At 41.7% G+C, this 21,364-nt stretch overlaps 1 protein-coding gene and 1 long non-coding RNA gene across 3 annotated transcripts in view; one reads left to right on the forward strand and one right to left on the reverse strand.

Annotated features, from left to right (window-relative positions):
- Positions 1-1,971, forward strand: part of LOC309523341 — a 708,831-nt gene extending 706,860 nt beyond the window's left edge. Inside the window, exon 3 of the long non-coding RNA XR_014215311.1 lies at positions 1,022-1,971. This is a non-coding gene — a long non-coding RNA (uncharacterized lncRNA). The remainder of the gene's footprint in view (positions 1-1,021) is intronic.
- Positions 1-21,364, reverse strand: part of LOC309523301 (cullin-4B) — a 236,591-nt gene that overhangs the window by 81,289 nt on the left and 133,938 nt on the right. The window lies entirely within an intron of this gene.

The following is a 21,364-nucleotide window of genomic DNA, read 5'->3' on the forward strand; positions in this document are numbered from 1 at the left end:
ATGGCCAACAATTCCACAATTGTGACACCAAATGGCCTTAAGAGCAACTGCCTGCTCTCCTTGAGCAACTGTGGGGGTGACTTTGAAGCTCCACTCTCCCCCTGAGACGTAGCAATTGCAGCCTGTCGATCACTCTCATTCAAAAGTGGCACAAATCCTCGGTACCATGAGATCTGCAGCAGGCAACATGCAAGCTGTGACGCAACAGTCATAAATCTCTGATCCAGACTGTTAATCAACATGAAACAGAACACAGGCTCCGGCAGTGGAAAATTCCTCTGCACCAACTGACTGTGCAGGAATTTCATCTGCGTCAGGTGCTTTTGGGGATCCTCTCCTTCCTTCAGCCTCAAATTTGTGAGCTGTTGGAAATATAGCAAAACTGTCCCAGCTGCTTCTCGTATATGAATGTGACGTAATGCTTCCCACATATCGCATGTGTGGGCCTGATCCTGAATGTGGATCAGTTGCTCATCTGATGCACACAGAATTATCGCAGCTTTAGCTTGCATGTCGCGATCATTCCACAACCTCCCAGGCACTGCCAGAATGGCGTTCTGAATAACATCAAATACTCTCTAATGCACAAACACGGCCTCCATATTGAGAACCCAGCTTGCATAATTCCCATCTGTGAGGGGAGGGCAAGACAACAATCCTACTCCCTGTTTTGGATCCATCTTGGCTCCAATTAACAGCTCTTCAGCTCCTTCTAGGTAGCAAGCTGTAAATCTTCAAGCAGGCTCAAGCAATTAAGACCTACTTTTTTGAGGTTTTATGGCCTCAGTAAATCAAACTGGTTACTCACAGTTCCAAGCGGCACGCAGCCAAAAGCCTCCGTCTTTTTCCGGCAGGAATGCAGCTCTCCATAGCTGGACCAAGGTGTTAGGATATTTCTGTTCCACCTTAAAAAGGGAGCAGGCTGTTGCTTGAGTCACAGTCTGCGTACTTCCGGCTCACAGGAAGTTTCTCTTTTGTATATAGCTTTTGTCTCTCTCTCTGTGCCTGGACATCGAAGCAGGCAGTCATGTTTTTCTTTGTTCTGACCAACGCTGAATAAAGTTGTAAATAATGCTCTCCTGGGTGTATCTTTTGCTGTGCGAACTCTGCTGAAAGGGCGTGCACTAGTCTTGGAATGTGGCATGCTATTTCTGAGGCTTGTGTCGCTAATTGACTGATACTGCGTTTTTACGGGAGATTGATGGATCATCCGGAGACGGCGTGGGGGCATGGTGGCCTTTGTCTCCCTGGCAGTATCCCAACAACAGGTTTCGGGCCCAGATTCACGGCACTTACAGGAGAGTAAGACTGCGACAGACTGCTGTGAAGTATGTGGAGAAAAGTAAGGCTTTTCGTTGCCGCGGCAGAGCCTTCGATGTCCGGCTGGCTAATTGGCCTGGGAGCCGCGCCAGAGGCTTCAAGATTTATGAGCTGCCGAGATAAGAAGTTTTTGAAGGCATATAGGCTCACAGCTCAAGTAAAAACCTGGAATGGAGTTTTTACAAGCCTCAGATGATGGCACTCAGTGCCCAAAGTTGAATGCCCACAATTATGAGACCTGGGCAAGTTGCTGTGAGAGCTTGCTGTGACAGTTTGGAGTGTGGCATACTGTGTGTGAAGCCCCTCCAGTTCCTCTGACAGATAGATGGAGGGCCCAAGATTCAAGGGCCATAGACGTAATAGTCTTGTCCGTCTCTCTGGAGGAAATTGCAACACTGGCTGGCAGCACGACAGCTCATCAGATGTGGAATGCTTTGAAAGTAGTCCATCTGCCAGTCATCCCAGCCCAGAGTTTGACTGTGTCGGAGGTCCTGGCTGTTTCCCAGATCGAGAGTGATTGCAGGGATGCTGAGGGCACCAGTTGCAAGCTGCAGGGGGAGCTGACTGTGATGTCATCCCAGGCAGCATTCCAGCCTCCAGGGGGAGCCAAGGAGTCGGCAGCTGAGAGCTCTCTTTCCCATGAGAACCAAGGTCATCTTCGCAGAGGCCAGAAGGCCAGAAGTAAACAAAGACAGAAGCCTGCAGATGGCCCGAAGCAAAAGGGGGGTGGAAAGCCCACGCCAGGGAAAAACAAGGCTTTGTTTGCTGGCACTGCTTCTCCAAAAGCCGAAGTTTGATGGCCAGGAGCAGAGGGGCAAGCAGCAGCCCAAGCCGGTGGAAGACAAGGTTTTGCTTGCTGGAAAAGCTGCTCCAAAGGCCAAAGCCAGATTTGTTGTAGATTCTGGCACATCAAGGCACATTGCCAACGACCAGCATCTCTTTATCTCCTTCACACCTCAAGATGGAGAGATCCACCAGGCTGATGGAAAGACGTTGCGAATCGCAGGAGTCAGGACTGTGAGACTGGCATGTCTGCACACAACCATCAGAGATGTACTTTATGTTCCAGATTCTGCAGACAATTTGCTCAGTGTCCCACAGCTGACTGGGCGTGGCTTTGAGATTTCCTTCAAGAAGAGCGTCTGTGTCATCAGGAAAGGCAAAGAGGACATTTTGCATGCAAAGTTTATAGATGGTTTGTTCTGTATAACTTATGATGACAATGGTGCTGCTGTGTCTAATGTTGATTCTTGTTGTGTTACACAAACTAACAAAGTTCTTCATGCAGGATGTATTCACAAGGCGCACCAAAGATTTGGTCACATGTCTTGGCAGGCACTGGCCAAGATGCCTGAGTTGGTTCAGGGTTTGAACATCAAGCCCTGTAAGTTTCACATGAAATGTGTATCTTGTGCAGAGAACAAGGTGAAGGTTGCTCCAAAAGGCAAGGAGTCTAGCAGGCAGGGTTCCAAACTCTACCAGCTAGTCCACGCAGACCTGGTTGGTTCACTTGCGCCCTCTTTGGGTGGAGCAAGGTACTTCATGGTTCTAATTGATTCTTTTTCCAGGTACATTCATGTGTTTATGCTGCAGCAGAAATCAGAAGCGTTTCCTAGGTTCAAGGCATTCTGTGCTTAGTTGGAGAATGCTCACAGTAAACGTATCGGTTGTTTGTTTACTGATCGAGGTGGGGAATTCACTTCTCAGCAGTTTGAAGCTTTCCTGACTGAGAAGGGAATCCAGCATGACCTCTCAACGCCTAGATCTCCATGGCAGAATGGACTTGCTGAGCGAGCAAACCAGACTTTGCTCCAAGGCCTAAAAACCTTGTTGCATGATGCCACTCTCCCTGAGAAGTTTTTGGGGGAGGCTTTGAACACGTTTGTTTATTCCTTTAACAGGAGACTGTCATCACCTATTGGTTGTACTCCCTATGAGAAGATGTTTGGTAAGAAGGACTTCCGGTTGAGCGCGAACTCATCGCAAGCGGGGATTTTCCAAGCGGAGAATCCCGGGTTTTTCGGAGGAAATTTGGGGTGCCACAGGGCGCAGTGGCCCCCAGGAGTAGTATCTGGAGGGTGTCCAGGTACTCTGGTTCCCGCTGAAGCCAAAACGCAGACCACCCGGCCGCCAGGTAACTCCCGGTGGAGCGAAGAGTGCGGCGGGGGGGGGGGGGAGAAGCGGGCTGAAGGGAAGCCATAGCTACCTCCAGAAAACGAAGCCCCAAGCTTGCAGGGTAAGCGCTTAATTCTCAATCGCAAGAAATTCGGACCCAAAAGTGATTTAAAAAGACTGATTTTAACATTTGGAAGGATTCGGATACAAAAGGAATAAATGCGGAGGTCAGCTGTCATCTGCAATCAGCTTAGACGCATTAACAAAAGCAAAGCGGAGAAAGTGAAAGTGAGTTGCCACTAGCAGCTTTTGTTTCTTTCCCCTTTCTAACTCGTAAAGAAATAACTTTTTAAGAAGAAGATATAGTAACGCAAAGCGCAACAAAGTTAAAAGGGGGAACAGAGGGATAAATATTGGAATTTGAAGGTCCTCTTTGTAACTGTGAGAGAAAGGAAAAAGGGAAAACGTTCCCAGTTTCATTTTTTAAAAAACAACAACTGCGCAACGGAACAGGAGCTTCCGACTCCATTGTTTCTTTCTATAGACAGATGGAGGTAATTGTGGAAGAGAAAGCATATTCCTTTTCTACATTTTGGACACTTTTGCCCACTTTTTGGAGGGTTAATAAATGAAAGAATTCTTTTTATTTTCTGCTGGACATTATTATTATCTGGAATCTAAATTTACAAGTAAAATTTGAAACTTTTAGTTCTTCTGGTGTTCTTGCCTCTGGTGGTCAGAAGAGAAATTACAACTTGTTTTTTCTCTCTGTTCCTTTTGTTTTTGGCTTGTTCCTGCAGTGGTGATAGGTGTTTTTTTCCCCTCTCTCTTCCTGGACTTCCTTTACTCAATTTCAAATTTTTAACTCCTCTAAAGTAGTCATTTGGATGTTTCTCATCAGGATGTATTGGATGTATATGGATATAAGTTTGATTCAATTTTGAAAAGGACTATTTTATTTTACGCTGGGAGATAAAGATTAGAAGATTATTTTTTAAACTTCCAATTTTTTAATTTTAAATAATTATAAAGCTAAATTGGATTATAAAATAAATTGGATTAAAAGTGGAATATAAAAGCCAAATTGGATTACAAATTGAATTACAGCTGGATCATAAAGATTTGGAAAGGATTAGCCTAATTGGTGGCAGAAGATTTTTATTATTGGTGCATATTGGAATACAATTGGATTATAATTGGACTATAACAGGTTTCCATAAGGAGTAGCCTAATTGGTGGCAAGAAGAATATCTATATTTGGGCCTTTGTTTTAAAACTCTGTTGTAAGCGTAAGGATCGGATTGGGCTGAAGATAATTGAACTATAAGTGGAGATCGGGAATTGGAACATACAAAGAACTGAACTAAAAATCCAACACTATACATTCTTTTTTGGCATAAATTATTGAGTTTGAATTGACGGGTATAAGATTAATAGATATTATCAATTGGATAAGAGTTAATAGAGATTTGTGTTATGGGAAGTGGAGGTGGGATTTTGTTATCTCAGATTTAATTTGGAACTGTTTATAAGAGGTATATAAGCATATTTGAGGAAATGTCTCACCAATCGAAGAAAGGAGGTGAGGGAGGAACACCAGCAGACAGAAGGGGGTCGAAGCAAGAATCAGACTTTAAAGGAGAAATATTAAAAATGTTTGCGGAAATAAGGCAAAGTGAAAAGAACTTAGAAGAGAAATGGACATAAAAATTGATGAGACAGTAAAGGAACTGGAAGGGCAAATTAAAGAGGTGTCTAAAAGAACACAATCCCTAGAGGAAGGGATGAAGAAGACAAGAATTGAAATGAAGGAAGTGAAGCGCGAGGAAGAGAAAATCAAAGTGGGGCTATTGGAAATTAATAAGTCACAGGAGGAGATATGGGACGCTATTGCCATGAATGAACTAAGGCAGAGGGAAGTGAACCTTAGGCTGAGAGCCGTACCTGAAGTTCAAGGAGAGAATATTAGCGAGAAACTAATAACGGAGATAGCACAATGGTTGGAGATACAAACTGAAGAAGTGGCAAGAACAGTACAGAATGCATTCAGGATGAGAGTAAGAACAACTAAATCAAGAAAAGTTCCAGGAGACTGTTTAATCACCTTTAAAGACAGAGAAATGAGAAATATGATACTCCAAAAAAAACAGAAAAAAGATTAAACATCGGCGGGAATTATATAATAATTTTTAAAGACATCCCAATCAGATTATTGAAACGAAGAGACCCATATAAACCATTGGTACAAATTCTTAAGAAGAATAAGATTGAATTCAGATGGGAATTCCCGGAGGGGATTTCCTTTTCTTACAAAAGCAAGAAACACAGACTTACAAGCCCAGAGGAAACAGGTAAATTTCAGAGAAGATACAAGGAATTAACAGCAGAGTAGGAGGAAGAAAAAAGAGCAGTAGGAGGTGCGAGCGCCACTGGGGGGACGCATATGGAAGTGAACGAGGAAGAAAAAGAGGAAGGGACGGAGGAGGAACAACAAGAAGAAGAAGTGGACAGATTATAAAAAAAATAATTTTAATTAATTTTGATTTGGAAATCAATATGGCGCTGAAATTATGGAATTGGAATATTAATGGGATGAACGACAGAAAAAACGGAATAAAAGTGAACAATATTTAAAAAGGAAAAATTTGGACATTATTTGTTTACAGGAGACACACGTGGCAAGAAGACATAGAAAATTTTTGATTAACAAGAGATTAGGTAATGAATTTATATCTTCTGACAAAGGGGAAAAAAGAGGAGTTATTTTATATATAAGAAATAAAATTGAAGCCCAGCAAATTTTTAAGGATGAAGAAGGGAGAATCATTGCTGTCCAGATCAATTGGCAAGGCGAAAAACTAATAATAGTCGGGATCTGTGCACCTAATGGAAATAAGACTGATTTCTACAAAAACCTAGAAGAAAGACTGTTTGAATATATGGATCAAAAGATTATAGTGATGGCAGACTTGAATGGGGTAGTTTCAATGGAGATGGACAGATTAAGAGCTAGAGAAGCCAGTAAAGAAGGAAAACTACCTAAGACTTTTTTTACGATGACAAAGAATTGTAACTTAATTGGTATTTGGAGACTTAGACAACCATTAGAGAAACAGTTTACATTCTACTCAGAACCAAATCAGTCAATGTCAAGAATAGATCAAATTTGGGTCTCTAACGAGCTAACTCCAAGAATCCTACAAATCGAAATTCAACCAAGAGTAATTTCGGATCATAGTCCTATAAAAATGGAGATTAAAGGCTATGAAGAAAGAACATTTAGATGGAGAATTAATGACTACCTCTAAGACGATCAAAAAATTGTACAAGAGGCACAAAAGAAGTTGACAATACTTTGTGGACAATTGTAATAAAGGTATAAAGATGAGCACAGTTTGGGATGCAAGCAAGGCGGTAATGAGAGGTTTCTTCATTCAACAGAACACAATTAAAAATAAGCACAGAGAGAAAGGAAAGAAAGAAATTTTAAAACAGATAATGGACAATGAACAAAAACTAATTAAGAAACCAAATAATTCAAAAATAAAACAAAGTATCAAAGCTTTGCAAACACAATTTGCAATGATAATAAACAAAGAGGTGGAATGGAATATCAAAAGGTTAAGACAAAGAAATTTTGAATTCACCAACAAGTCAGGAAAATGGCTTGTGTGGCAAATTAAGAGAAGGAAGGAACAAAATACAATCAATAAAATTATTGTGGATGGAAAAGAGATAGAAAACCCGAAAGGTATCAGAAAAGGTTTCTTGGACTTTTATAGACACTTGTACAGAAATAAAGAGAAGAACAATAGATATCTAAAAGGAAAAAAGGTGCAAAAGATCCCAACAGAAAAGAAAGACAGACTGAATGCCCCAATTGAGAACGAGGAAATATTAGAGGTTATAAAAGAATTTAAAAAAGGAAAAGCCCCAGGACCAGATGGATTTACGTCAAGTTATTATAAAGAACTGAGGCACACCCTGACGGTACCGTTGAAAGAAGTGATGAATAATATTTTGAAGGAAAAAGACATACCTGAGACTTGGAAAGAAGCATTTATTACGCTCATCCCGAAACAAGACTCCGATTTAACACAAGTTAAGAACAAAGGCCGATTTCATTGTTGAATACAGATTACAAAATTTTCTCAGGCATATTAGCAAAAAGATTGAAAAAGGTTTTGCAAGAATTTATCAATGAAGATCAAGCAGGGTTTCTCCCAGGCAGACAGATGAAGGATAATGTTAGAAATATAATTAATATTTTGTAATATCTGACTGCCAGGAATGAGAAACAAGCTATCTTGATATTTGTAGATGCTGAAAAGGCCTTTGATAATATATCATGGGAATTTATGTTGAAAAACTTAGAGTATATGGAGGTGGGGAGTGATTTTTATAATGGAATAAGGGCAATTTATACGGAGCAGAAAGCAAAATTGATTGTGAACAATGTAATTACAGAAGAAGTGAAGATTTCAAAAGGTACAAGACAGGGATGTCCTCTTTCGCCATTGTTATTTATAACGGTCCTGGAAGTCTTTTTAAGGTCAATTAGACAAAACGAACTAATAAAAGGGGTAACAGTAGGTCAGAACGAATATAAAGTTAAAGCCTTTGCAGATGATCTGGTAATTACGATAGAAGATCCTCTAAAAAGTGTAAATGAGGTGTTGGAGGAGATTGAACAATTTGGTAATGTGGCAGGATTCAGATTAAATAAGAAAAAAACTAAAGTGATTGCAAAAAATATGGAGTACAGAATGATAGATGAAATGCAACAACAAACAGGGATTGAGGTGGCAAAGAAAGTAAAATATCTGGGAATATGGTTAACTCCTAAAAATATCGATTTATTTCAAAATAATTATATACCAGTGTGGAATGAGATTAAAAAAGATCTGGAGGTGTGGGGAAGGATGAAACTTTCTTTCTGGGGTAGAAATTCAATGATTAAAATGAGTGTGCTTCCAAAGATGTTATTCATATTTCAAATGATCCCAATAATTAAAGGGACAGCGATTTTTAAGGAGTGGCAAAGAATAATTTCTAGATATATATGGCAGGGCAAAAAGCCAAGGATACAATTTAAGTTACTAACAGATTTGAAGGAAAGAAGAGGCTTCGCCCTGCCAGACTTGAAATTATATTACGAGGCGTCGTGTCTCTGTTGGTTAAAAGAATGGATAAAATTAAAAAATACTAAATTGTTGGATTTAGAAGGATTCGATAACAGATTTGGATGGCATGCGTATTTATGGTCAGAAAAGAAGAAAAGTCATAAAGGCTTTGAGAACCATATCTTCAGGAGATCTTTAATAGAAATATGGGATAGGTATAAAAACCTATTAGAACCAAAAGTTCCACATTGGCTGTCTCCATTAGAGGTTATGAGTATAAAGAAAATCAATATGAGAGGGAGTTGGGTTACATATGGAGAACTGATAATTAAAGAAGGAGGAAAATGGAAAATGAAGCCATATGAACAAGTAAAAGAATATGTATTTGATTGGTTGCATTATTTTCAGGTAAATGAAATGTTTAAAAAGGATTTTAAAGAGAGTGGATATGCAGAAAAGGAATCGAAATTTCAAATGGAAATAATAAATAATGATTTTAAGATACTGTCAAAAATGTATAAAATGTTGTTGGAATGGTATACGATGGATGAGGAAGTAAAGTCGGTTATTATATACTGGGCCAGAGATTTTGGATACAATATACAATTGGATGATTGGGAAAAAGTATGGAATGAAAATATAAAATTTACAGCATGTACTGTGTTAAAGGAAAATATCATGAAAATGGTATATAGATGGTATATCACACCGGTTAAGTTAGCAAAAATGTTTAAAATGTGTAATAAGTGTTGGAAATGTAAAGAAAAAGAAGGATCATTTTATCATATGTGGTGGGAATGTAAAAAGGTGAAGGGTTTCTGGGAGATGATATATAATGAGTTGAAAAGATGTTGAAATATACATTTGTAAAGAAACCAGCAGCCTTTCTGTTAGGAATAACAGGAAGTGAGATAAATAGAAGGGACTATAAACTCTTTCAATGCGCAGTAACGGCAGCAAGAATATTAATGGCCCAGAAATGGAAACAGGAGGAACTACCGACCCTTGAAGAGTGGAGAATGAAACTTGTGGACTATGCAGAGTTGGACAAACTAACTGGAAAGATTAGATACCAACAGGATCACAAGTTCATTGAGGACTGGGGAAAATTTACAGAATATCTGAAAAGTATATGTGATGAACAAACAACGCTAGTGGGATTTAAAGAAGTTTTGTGAAAGCTAGAGGAATATTGTTAAAAAGAAACAGGATAGTAAGGGTATGCTAAAAGGCAATATTATATTTAGAGAATGCGTAAAGTATGTAAAAAATATGGATGATTTGCAGAGAAGCTGATAGAAGTCTAAAAAGTTGAAATTTGTGGGGGAAAAATTGATATGGTGAATTTGTATAATGGAAAAATTAATAAAAATTATTATATATAAAAAAGAGAAGATGTTTGGTAAGAAACCTTAGGTCAAGCACATGAGAATCTTTGGTTCTGAGCCAGGCATTAAATATCTTTGTACCTTTGATAATCGGGATATTTTGAAAGAGAAATAAAATTCTTGGTAGTACCGACATTTTAATTGTGGCTATTCTACCCCAGAATGACAGTCTGAGCCGGCCCCACATTTCTATATCCTTCTTAACTCCTTTCCATACCATTTCGTAATTGTTTTTGAATAGATCTATGTTTTTTGGCGTTACCCATATCCCTAAGTATTTCACCTTCTTTGTTACATCTATTTCTATTTCTATTTTTAATTCCTCAATTTCATCTACCTGCATATTTTTAACTAGTATTTTTGTCTTCCTTTTATTTAATTTGAAGCCTGCTACTTCCCTGAACTGATCGAATTCTCTAAGTACTTCTTTTGTTGAATCCAATGGATCTTCCATTGTTACGACTAGGTCGTCTGCAAAAGCTTTAGTTTTATGTTCGTGCTGGCCGACCCTGATACCTTTAATTCCTTTGTTGTCTCTGATGGAATTCAATAGAACCTCTAGTATCATTATAAATAATAGTGGGGATAGTGGGCATCCCTGTCTTGTTCCTTTAGTTACTGTTAATTCTTCCGTCTCTACATTATTTATTATCAATCTTGCTCTTTGTTCCGTGTATATTGCTTTTATCCCATTGAAGAATTCAGTACCTACTTCCATATGATCCAATTGCTTCAACAGGAATTCCCAATTTACGTTATCGAACGCTTTCTCAGCGTCTACGAATAGCAATAAACCTTGTTTGTCACACCTTTCTGTTAGATATTCTATAATGTTTATGATATTTCTTAAGTTGTCTTTCATTTGCCTCCCCGGCAGAAAACCGGCTTGGTCTCTATGGATACTATTTACCAAAATGGCTTTAAGTCTTCTTGCCAAGACTCCCGCAAAGATCTTATAATCTATATTTAGTAAGGAAATCGGCCTGTAGTTTTTAATTTGCTCTAAGTCTGTATCTTGCTTTGGAATTAGTGTGATCAATGCCTCCTTCCACGTCTCCGGTATTTCTTTTTCCTTTAAGATGTTGTTCATTACTTCTTGTAGTGGATTCAGCAGAACTGATTCCATCTCTTTGTAGTATCTACTAGTAAACCCATCTGGGCCTGGGGCTTTCCCATTTTTTAAATCTCTTATTATTGCTTTTATTTCCTCCTCAGAGAGATCTCCAGATTCATTTGGCAGGGGAAGAAGCCGAGAGCAAAGTTTAAAATATTGACGGATACGAAAGAAAGGGGAGGCTTCGCCCTACCTGATCTGAAAATATACTATGAGGCATCTTGCTTATGCTGGGTTAAGACATGGATAAAATTAGAGGATAGGGAAGTGCTAGACCTAGAGGGCCACGATAACCGATACGGGTGGCACGCCTATCTGTGGCATGGGCGAAAGAAGGGCCACAAAGGATTTGGGAACCATATATTTAGGGGCCCTCTGCTGGAGGTTTGGGAAAGGTACAAAGACATGCTAGAACCCAGAACACCCCAATGGTTATCCCCATTAGAGGTTATGGCTATCAAAAAGATCAATATGGGAACCAACTGGGCAACCTATGAACAACTGTTAATGAAGGAGGAAGGAAAGTGGAAAATAAGGCCGTATGAGCAGGTAAAACCTCTAGTATATGACTGGCTGCACTACCACCAGATAAATGATATGTTTAGGAAAGACGCCAAAGATAAAGGCTACGCTGATAAAAATTCCAGATTCCAAATTGAGATCTTGGGAAATAACACAAAAATACTATCCAAAATGTATAAGTACTTACTGGACTGGAACTTAGCCGACGAGGAGGTTAAGGCGGTAATGACACACTGGGCCAGAGATTTCGGTCGTAACATTTATTTAGAAGAGTGGGATAAACTCTGGAAACAACATCTTAAATTTACGGCCTGTGTGACACTCAAAGAGAACTTAATGAAAATGTTTTACCGCTGGTACTTGACCCCGGTTAAACTAGCCAAAATGTACGGATCCTGTAACAAATGCTGGAAATGCAAGGAAAGGGAGGGGACATTCTACCATATGTGGTGGGAATGCCGAAAGGTCACAGAGTTTTGGGAGAGTGTATACAATGAACTGAAGAAAATGCTAAGATATACCTTTGTTAAAAGACCCGAAGCGTTTCTGCTAGGTTTGGTAGGAAAGGAGATAAAGAAGAAAGATTACAAACTGTTCCAATACGCAACAACGGCAGCAAGGGTCTTAATAGCTAAAAATTGGAAACAAGAGAGCCTACCGACAACGGAGGAATGGAGATCCAAACTATTAGATTATGTGGAGATGGACAGGATGACAGGTAAAATTAGATATACAAAAGATCAGAGGTTTGTTAAAAATTGGGAAAGTTTTACGAAATATCTGGAAAGCCTAATCGATGAACAAATAACACTAGTAGGTTTCAGAGGTGCTCTGTAAGAGGTAAAGGGTAATGCCAAAAGAAAACGGACGAATGAGAACGACTTATGGCATTACAAACATGGAAACGCGGATATACTGTTTATTGTTATTTTGGACGATTCGTGGAATGACTGAAGGAAGTCTCTTTTCTTTCTTTTGGTGAAATGATATGAGTATTGATACAGCTTATTTTGTGTTTTGACTTTTGTAAACCAATAAAAATTATGCATGAAAAAAAAAAAAGAGAATCTTTGGTTCTGACATGTGGGTACACACCCCAAAGAGCAACAAGCTTGGGAAGCGTGGGGCACGTGGTTTGTTCATGGGGTACGAAAAAGGTTCATACAGGGTATGGATGACTGACTCTTAAGTCCATTAAGTTCACAAAGAGTGTTGAGTACAATCCTAAGTGGGGGGGAAATGTGGGAATTTTCCAGAGTTACCCAGAGGAAGATGAAGGTGTTGTGAAAAAAGCAGATGATGTTGAGGTAGAAGAGGAAGCTGAGGATGATGATGATGATGATGATGAGAGTTCGGATTCCAGCTCAGTGGGCGGCGCTGCTGCTGGTGTCAGCGAAAGTGATGACTCAGCAGACTACAAGAGCGCAAAGGCCTCAGTCAGACCATCTGATGCATCTGACAATGAACTGGAAGAACCACTGTTCACCATTGGTCACTTTTCTCCTAAGAAGGAGGAGATGAGTGAAGAAGACTTGCGTATAGTACGCAGATCTGAAAGGGCCACAAAAGGCAAACCTCCAAAGAGATTTGCTGATGAGTTTGCTAAGACGGCAACTGCTGTTCTTAGTAGCTCAGAGAAGGTGTGGGAACCTTCAAGCTTCAAAGAGGTTCAGGAGTTAACCTCTAAAGATGCTGAGCCTTGGCTTAATGCCATGAAGGCTGAAGTTGATTCCTTGAATAGGAACCAAACTTGGGAGCTGGTACCGGTAGTCCCAGGAATGAGACTGGTTGGCAGCAAATGGGTCTTCAAGGCCAAGACAGACCAGAATGGCAAGGTTGTCAGACACAAAGCCAGATTGGTTGCCAGAGGTTTTTCACAGGTACCAGGACAGGATTACCACGAGACCTACTCACCCACCGTCAAGTATGACAGCATTCGGCTGATGCTCAAGATTGCTGCAGAGGAGAAACTGCACATTTCCCATCACGACATTAATACAGCTTTTTTGTACGGGGTTTTGGGGGAGGAGCTGTATATGCTTCCACCTGATGGAATGCAGATACAGAAGGGAATGGTCTGTAAACTTCGGAAATCCTTATATGGTCTCAAGCAGAGTGCCAGGTGTTGGAACACAAAACTCGCTGAGACATTGCTTTCTCTAGGTTTTCACCAGGGCAAAGCTGATCCGTGTGTGTTTGTCAAGGAGGAGGGGCAAAACAAACTGTATTGTTTATGTTTTGTTGATGATCTTCTGATGTTTTGGAAGAATCAGGCTTTCTACCAAAGCACCCTAGCTCAGCTGAAGGAGCACTTTGACATGAAGGATCTTGGTGAGGTATCCAACTATCTTTCTCTGCAGGTGGAGAGGGACCAAGCAGGTAATTTTCTGGTACACCAAACACAGAAAATTGCTGATGTATTAACCAGGTTGAATTTGGTTGATGCAAACCCAGCAGACACACCGATGGTGACAGGTTACCAGGTAGATAGTACTGCTGAAGCATTTTCTGACACTACGCTATACAGATGCATTCTAGGCAAGCTAAATTTCATTGCTAGATGTTCAAGACCTGACATAGCTGTAAGCACTAACCTGCTTAGCAGACATGCTAACAATCCTACTGTTCAGGATTGGAAAGCTCTGAAGCGCATAGCCCGCTATTTGAAAGGGACTTTGCACTACAGGCTGAGGTTCACCAGTCAGAAGACTGGAGGTCTTGAAATCTTTGCAGATGCTAGTTTTGGAAGTGACACCATGGATGGTACAAGCACTTCTGGAGTATGCTACATGTACAACCACTGTCTGTTTGACTGGCTGTGCAAAAAGCAGACGACAGTAAGCCTAAGTTCCTGTGAAGCAGAACTCAATGCCCTGTCATTTTCACTCATGGATTGTGAATGGTTGATGCAACTGTTTCAGGATATCAGAGTTTCTGTGAAATGTCCTATACAGGTGTATCAAGACAATAGATCCTGTTTGGCTTTGCTGAACTCAGAGTTGCAAGCAAAAAACCAAGTACTTGCAGATTAAGCTACATTGTGCAAGAGAGTGTATTCAGAAAGGACTCATTCACGTGTCCTACATGCCAGGAAATGAAATTCCTGCTGATCTGTTGTCTAAGGTTGTTAACAGCCAACATCTTAAGGTTTATGTTAAGAGGTTGCAATTGGGCTGAACCACAGGTACTACAGGTTACATGGAAAGGGGGAGGATGTTAGGATATTTCCGTTCCACCTTAAAAAGGGAGCAGGCTGTTGTTTGAGTCACAGTCTGCATACTTCCAGCTCACAGGAAGTTTCTCTTTTGTATATAGCTTTTGTCTCTCTCTCTGTGCCTGGACATCGAAGCAGGCAGTCATGTTTTTTTCTTTGTTCTGACCATCGCTGAATAAAGTTGTAAATAATGCTCTCCTGGGTGCATCTTTCGCTGCGCGAACTCTGCTGAAAGGGCGTGCACTAGTCTTGGAATGTGGCATGCTATTTCTGAGGCTTGTGTCGCTAATTGACTGATACTGCGTTTCTACGGGAGATCGATGGATCGTCCGGAGACGGCGTGGGGGCATGATGGCCTTTGTCTCCCTGGCAGTATCCCAACACAAGGCTCCCCCGAACCATGGACACGTTGTCCTTCATCTCAAAGCAACAGCAGAGATCCGATGGAACGCAACCAGCCGACTGCTGCCATTTGTTGGAAAAACGCCCAGGAAAGCCACAACCTTCCCAAGACATTTCTCCGATGGTCACTCTCTGGCTGTAAATCTTCCTAAGTCCAGAGAAACTGGTGATAAGCGACCCCTCCCTCCTGAGATGAGCATGCTTGTCTTCTGGCATCTCATAGCAGAAGAAAGAGACAATCAGTACCTCCAAACTACTTTATTTACAGTCTATATACAAAGAATCCATCAGCATGTCTGTGCTCTCTCAGCAGCAGTACAGAACAGCATCACACACAGAAGTGAAACTAAACTCTCCAACAGTACTGAGACTTCCTGTCTCACACTCTCAGACACTCACATGATATAAACAACATAGTGCTACTTGCTGAGCAGCACGGTGGATAAAAATCCTAACAGAATTTTCCTCATCCCCGTACCCCTTCCAAGACACTAGATAATGCAGTCTCCCCCCTCCAATGAGAGTCCAGCAATTGCAAGGATTTGTATTGTCCAAAATGTCCTGCCGTGGGGCTGTCATGGCACTGTCTCAGAACACTGGCATGGAGCTCACCCTCTGGGAAATATAGCGCTTCTCCCTTACATAACAACCCTCCTCGCTCCACAAAACCTTCAGCATCGCTTATCCCTCTTCTGTATTGCTTCTCTCTTCTTCTTAGCAAACTTATCCTCTACAGTTTTGTAATGGGAATTGGGGTTGCTCATGCGTAAAGGATGCTGAAGCTCTAGGCAACGTTGCCTGGCTAAACCTTTCCCTGGCTGGACAGCCCTTTCTCCATGGCTGTGTCAGTCACTGGCAGAATCCGTCAGTGGGCGTTTCCTGAACTTCTTCCAACATAAAAATTCCTTGACGCCCAGTCTCCGCCTAGCCTCCCTGCGCGGAAGCTTTCTGCGCAGAGTAGGCGTAGCCAGCGGAGGTCCTGGACTCTCCCCGCTGGTCTCTGTGGAAGAGTCTTGGAGCCCTCTCTCCGAAGTCCTTCCCTGATCCCCTTCCTCCCCGGTGTCACGCTGATTACCTTCCCCAAAGGGAGTGTTCTCTCTCCCTCTACTGGTCCCTTCTCCTGCATGGTCGGGGAGCCTCACCTCCACTCCTGGCTCCGATGGCAGTTCCCTGACAAGTTTGCTTCAGGAATTCGGGTGGCTCAGCTACAGAAACCGCTGCTAGCTGTATCCGTTCTGGCTTGAGGATGTGCCTCTGCACTAGGGCAGCTTCCTCTCCATGATACTCCGGCTTCCGTGACAGGGCATCTGCTCTTTGGTTCTGCAGACCCAACACATACTGCACTCTAAAATTAAATCTGGAGAAGAACTGCGCCCACCTTATCTGCCTCTGGTTAAGGTGTCTAGCCGTCTGCCAGTATTCAAGAGTCTTTGTCAGTGTTTGTAAAAAACAAAAAAGAAGGAAAGGGTTCTGACCTCCCTTTGTCTCCTCAGCCTGGTCCTCAAACCTTCGTCGGCATAAAAGAGTCCAGAAGAATATCCTTGCAGAGTTTTATTCTTAAAAGTCTTTGTGCAAAAGCGACTGACCAACTGTACAAACCAACACTACCAGCTTTCACCAACCCCACTCAACCTCAGCAACCAAACGAACATTTCTCACTCTATATATACAACTTGGTGCAGGCTGCTGACTCATGCTGACCCAGCTTTATTCACATTAAAGAAACAGCGGCCATTTTAGCCGTGACACCCCTTCTGTTTCTTAAATGTGAAAAACCCCAACAGAACAGTACATACATACAATACATACACTATATACATAAACCCAGTTTTATCATCAATTCATTATGGCATGTTGCTGGCAAAGGCATGGTAAACAAATCAGCAATATTATCTTGTGATTGACAATACTCCAGTTTGATTACCCCATTCTGTACAAAATCTCTAACATTCGCATGACGGATAGCAATATGTTTTGATGCGGATTTCATTATTTCCTAGCCCGCTAATGCAATGCACGATTGGCTATCTTCATACACTTGGATAGGCAAATCTACTTTACAATCTAAATCTTTTAGTATCTGTATAAACCACATGATTTCATTGCATGCTAGCGACAGGCTCCCATATTTTGCCTCACAGGATGAGGTCGCAACAAATCCTTGTTTCTTTGACCTCCATCCAATTATGGAATTGGCAATTTTTCTAGTAGCTACACAGCTTCCCCAGTCCGCATCAACAAATACTTCTAGTTTTTCGTCTTGTGTACTAGATATCTTCAAACATACATTTAATATCCCCTTTAGATATCTGATAAGCCTTTTCAAAGCACACCAATCGGCAGTACTGGGTTTAGATACATGTTGGCTCAGAACATTTGTAGCACATGCAATGTCTGCCCTTGACCACTGGCTTAAATACAACAATGATCCTTTTTTTGAGTGATACAACTCAGGCTGATCAAATCCATCATCACACACTGTCTTTGGGAAATCTGGTGTCATGGGAGTCTGAACTGGCTTGCAGTTTTCCATGCCAAACTGCTCTATCAAACAAAGTATTTTCTCTTTCTGGCTCAATAGGAAGCTTCCATCAGCTTCCTGCCTTACTTCTACTCCCAAGTAATTGCTTACAGACCCTAAGGCTTTAAGCTTAAACCTCTTTTCCAGTTGACTTGTGAGCTTCTGGATCTCATCTGTGGAACTCCCTGATACAAGCAAGTCATCAACAAAGACTAAGAGCATTAGATATTTGTTGCCTGTCCCCTTGGTGTACAGGCATGGATCAGCCACACTCCTTTTAAAACCAAGTTTTATGAGGGCTTCATTTAAACACTGGTTCCAACACCTTCCACTTTGTTTGAGACCATAAACAGCCTTTTTCAAACGCCAGACTGCACCATTCCCCTCTTCAAACCCAGGGGTTTAGACTTCATGGTCTAAATTTGCATGCAGATATGCAGCATCAACATCAAAATGGTGCACTGCTAGTTGTCTTACAGCAGCAATGGAAAGCATTAAACGAAAAGTTTCACTCTTTACAGTGGGAGAAAACACTTCATCATAACTCTCCCCTTAAATCTGAGTGAACCCTCTGGCTACTAATCTGGCTCGAAAACGTGGTTCCCCAGATGCAAGGGTTTTCCTTTTGTAAACCCATTTGCATGACACCACTCTGCCACCAGGTGGCGGCATTATGATCTCAAACACTTTGTTACGTTTAAGAGAGTCCATTTCTTCTTTCATGGCTTGGTGCCACAAAGCACGTTCTCCAGGGGGTAAGTCTAAGACTTCATTATAACTTTGTGGTTCCACAAAACTCCTCCTAGGGTCAAACGCTGAGGAGGTACACCCTTGTTTGAACGCTGGGACAACTAGGCACAACTACTACTTCTCCCCCCCTTATCTCTGGCTCTTCTTCCTCTTCCTCTAGAGAAGTATTATCTATTGCCACATCTTTTGGGGAAATCTGTGCCTCCTCCTGCTGCTGCTCTTGTGTTGCCAATGGCTGAGAAGAAGCCTCTTCTCTTACTTGCAGGGGCAGTAGGCAATCTGGGTTGGCATGGATCGTAGTCCATCTGTCCTGGTCAGCAAAGTCTGCGCTTCATGACAGAACCACGCGTCCTGGGCGTAAATTGAAACGCCATCCTTTGCCATAGGACTGGTATCCCACAATCCGCAGTCTCTGCACTCTAGCACCCCCTTTCTGACGCTGAGCTTTGGGGATATTTACATGTGCCCAAGAACCCCAGTTATGGAGCATTGTCCACTCTGGTTCTTTCCCAAACAAATCACGATATGGAATATCTTTTATAGAGCTAGACCAGGTTCTATTAATCAAAAAGTTCGCTGTAAGGAGAGCCTCGCCCCACAGCCTATGGTTGTGACCCAATCCTGCATCCACTAGCAGGCAGTCCTTTACTGACTGTATTACAGCCCCGCGTCTTTCACACAGACCATTTTCAGCAGGGCTATAAGGGTTAGTCAAACGGTGAGTGATCCCCTTACGTCGCAACCATGTCCCAAATTGTTTGTTCAGAAATTCTTCACCCCTATCTGTTTGCAACTGCACAACAGGGCGAGCGAAGAGCTTTTCAGCTTGGGCAACCCATTATCTGAATGTGGGGAAACACTCAGATTTCTGCTTTAACAAAAACAACCAACTAAAACATGATTTATCATCTATTACCAGAAAAGCATATCTGGCGCCCCCTTCAGTCTTCTGTGGAAAAGGGGGGAGGAGCCAACATGGCGCCGAGGTAAGACGCGCTTACCGGTGCTCTTCGGACTTCTTTTAATCTTCCTTTAATCTTTTATTCTTTTATCTCAACTGACTCAGTCAGTTTTTGAAGTATTTTATAATTGCTGCAGCCGCATACTATGGAAACTCTTTGAGAGATTTGGCCCTGCTCCAGACTGCTGCAAACTGCTCCTTGTTTTTCTCATATCAGCGGGCTGGCTTTAGCTGCTAAAGGAGTTGAGAATGCCATTATCTTAATTGCGTGTCAAGTGTTATGTTATTTTAAGAATCGTATAATCTCTGGCCTGAGGAAAGCATGGGTCAGAAAAAACGCTTGAGAGACTTTGACGAGCCCCTATCATCCCCTAAACCAAAACTATCAAGGTTGGTGCCACACCGGAATGGAGGAGGGAGTGACCATGCCGAGCAATGCTTCGCAGTGGAAACCCAAAATCGCTTCCTACCTCTAATTGATTTAGAAGCTACTCCAATTCCGATGACTCAAAATGTTCCAAATGTAAAGCCTGTAAAGGAGAATACGAAAGAAAAACTCTCATCGCAGGAAGATGGTTTGGCATCTGTTATGGGGGAGTTCCCCAGTTGTGAGCAGTTACACTTAGTAATTAAGACCCTTCACTGTATTTTTAAAAGGCTGGACGAGGTATCTTCACAATTATCCAATATCCTGCTGAAAATCGAAAAACTTGAAGCAACAACACAATCTTCAGTTTGTGAGGTCAAAAACTTACTGCCTCACCCCCATTCAGATAAAATAATGGAGACTAAAACTAAATATATCTTAAATTCCCAATTGAACAATCAGATATTAACTCTGCAACCCAAGAAAAGTTGCCTTTCTGTCAGGTCGGAAATAGGAAGATGGTCAACGCTAGAAGGAGCTAAAGACTGCTTAAGCAAACTTTTAAAAATTAAGAAACATCAGATTGATCTATATGCGGTGATGCCCCTTCCTCGGCAGACCAACTTCTTGAAGGTGATACTTGCGTTCCACTCTGAAAAGATACAATCTATTATTGTTAGGAGGAAAACGCTTTTGTCCATGGCCGACATTGTAGCAACAAGGGTTTTTACAGACAGCAAGATCAAACCCCTTCTAAATAGGTGCCCTGGCGGTGAGGACATTAGGACAAGAGACTCTGCCTTACTTCAAAATACTGTCAGGCCCAACCGCGATGACTCTGCAGCGTGCCATCCTCGACCAAACTCGATACCCTCTCAAACAGCTATATATGAGGACGATAATCTGCAGACTGCCCTCGACGAAAGGGAACTTATTGATTTGTTCAGAGCCCTCCCTCCGAAAGAACAGTCGGTGATGATGCAAAGATTTGACACGCTTAAATCTCAGCTTTTGCAAGTCCAACATAGAGGGGAAGATACTAACGATGTCTCAAATAATCCTACTTGGGCTCACCGAACAGAAGTGGTTGACCTTCTTCAGCTCAGCCCCACTCTGAATTCAAAAACCATCTGACAAGACTCAAATCTTCAAGTTGCTTCTGCACCGTGCGCTACATCACGAGACGACCAGGCTCTGCCATCCTCACTGAACCTTCATCTATATTCATCAACCAACATACCTAAGGACGAAATTCTGATTTCCCTGCTTGACTCAAATCCCTCTTTAACTCACTCATCTATGCCAGAGCTAGAATCTTCTCCAGTTTCGTCCAGATACAGAAGTAGTCCACAAGTGATGCCCCTGAGAGAGTCTTCCGCAATCCCCCCCCCCCGGGATGCCCCCTCAATTACAGTGGTGCCTCGCAAGATGAAATTAATTCATTCCGCGAGTTTTTTCGTCTAGCGAATTTTTCGTCTTGCGAAGCACGGTGTCGGAAAAGTTTTGGAAAAGCTTCAAAAATCACCAAAAACCTCAAAAAAGGCTACCACACCACATTCTATGAGTT

The sequence above is a fragment of the Podarcis vaucheri genome (genome assembly GCF_965113315.1).
Source record: "Podarcis vaucheri genome assembly, chromosome: W".
Lineage (NCBI taxonomy): Eukaryota > Metazoa > Chordata > Lepidosauria > Squamata > Lacertidae > Podarcis > Podarcis vaucheri.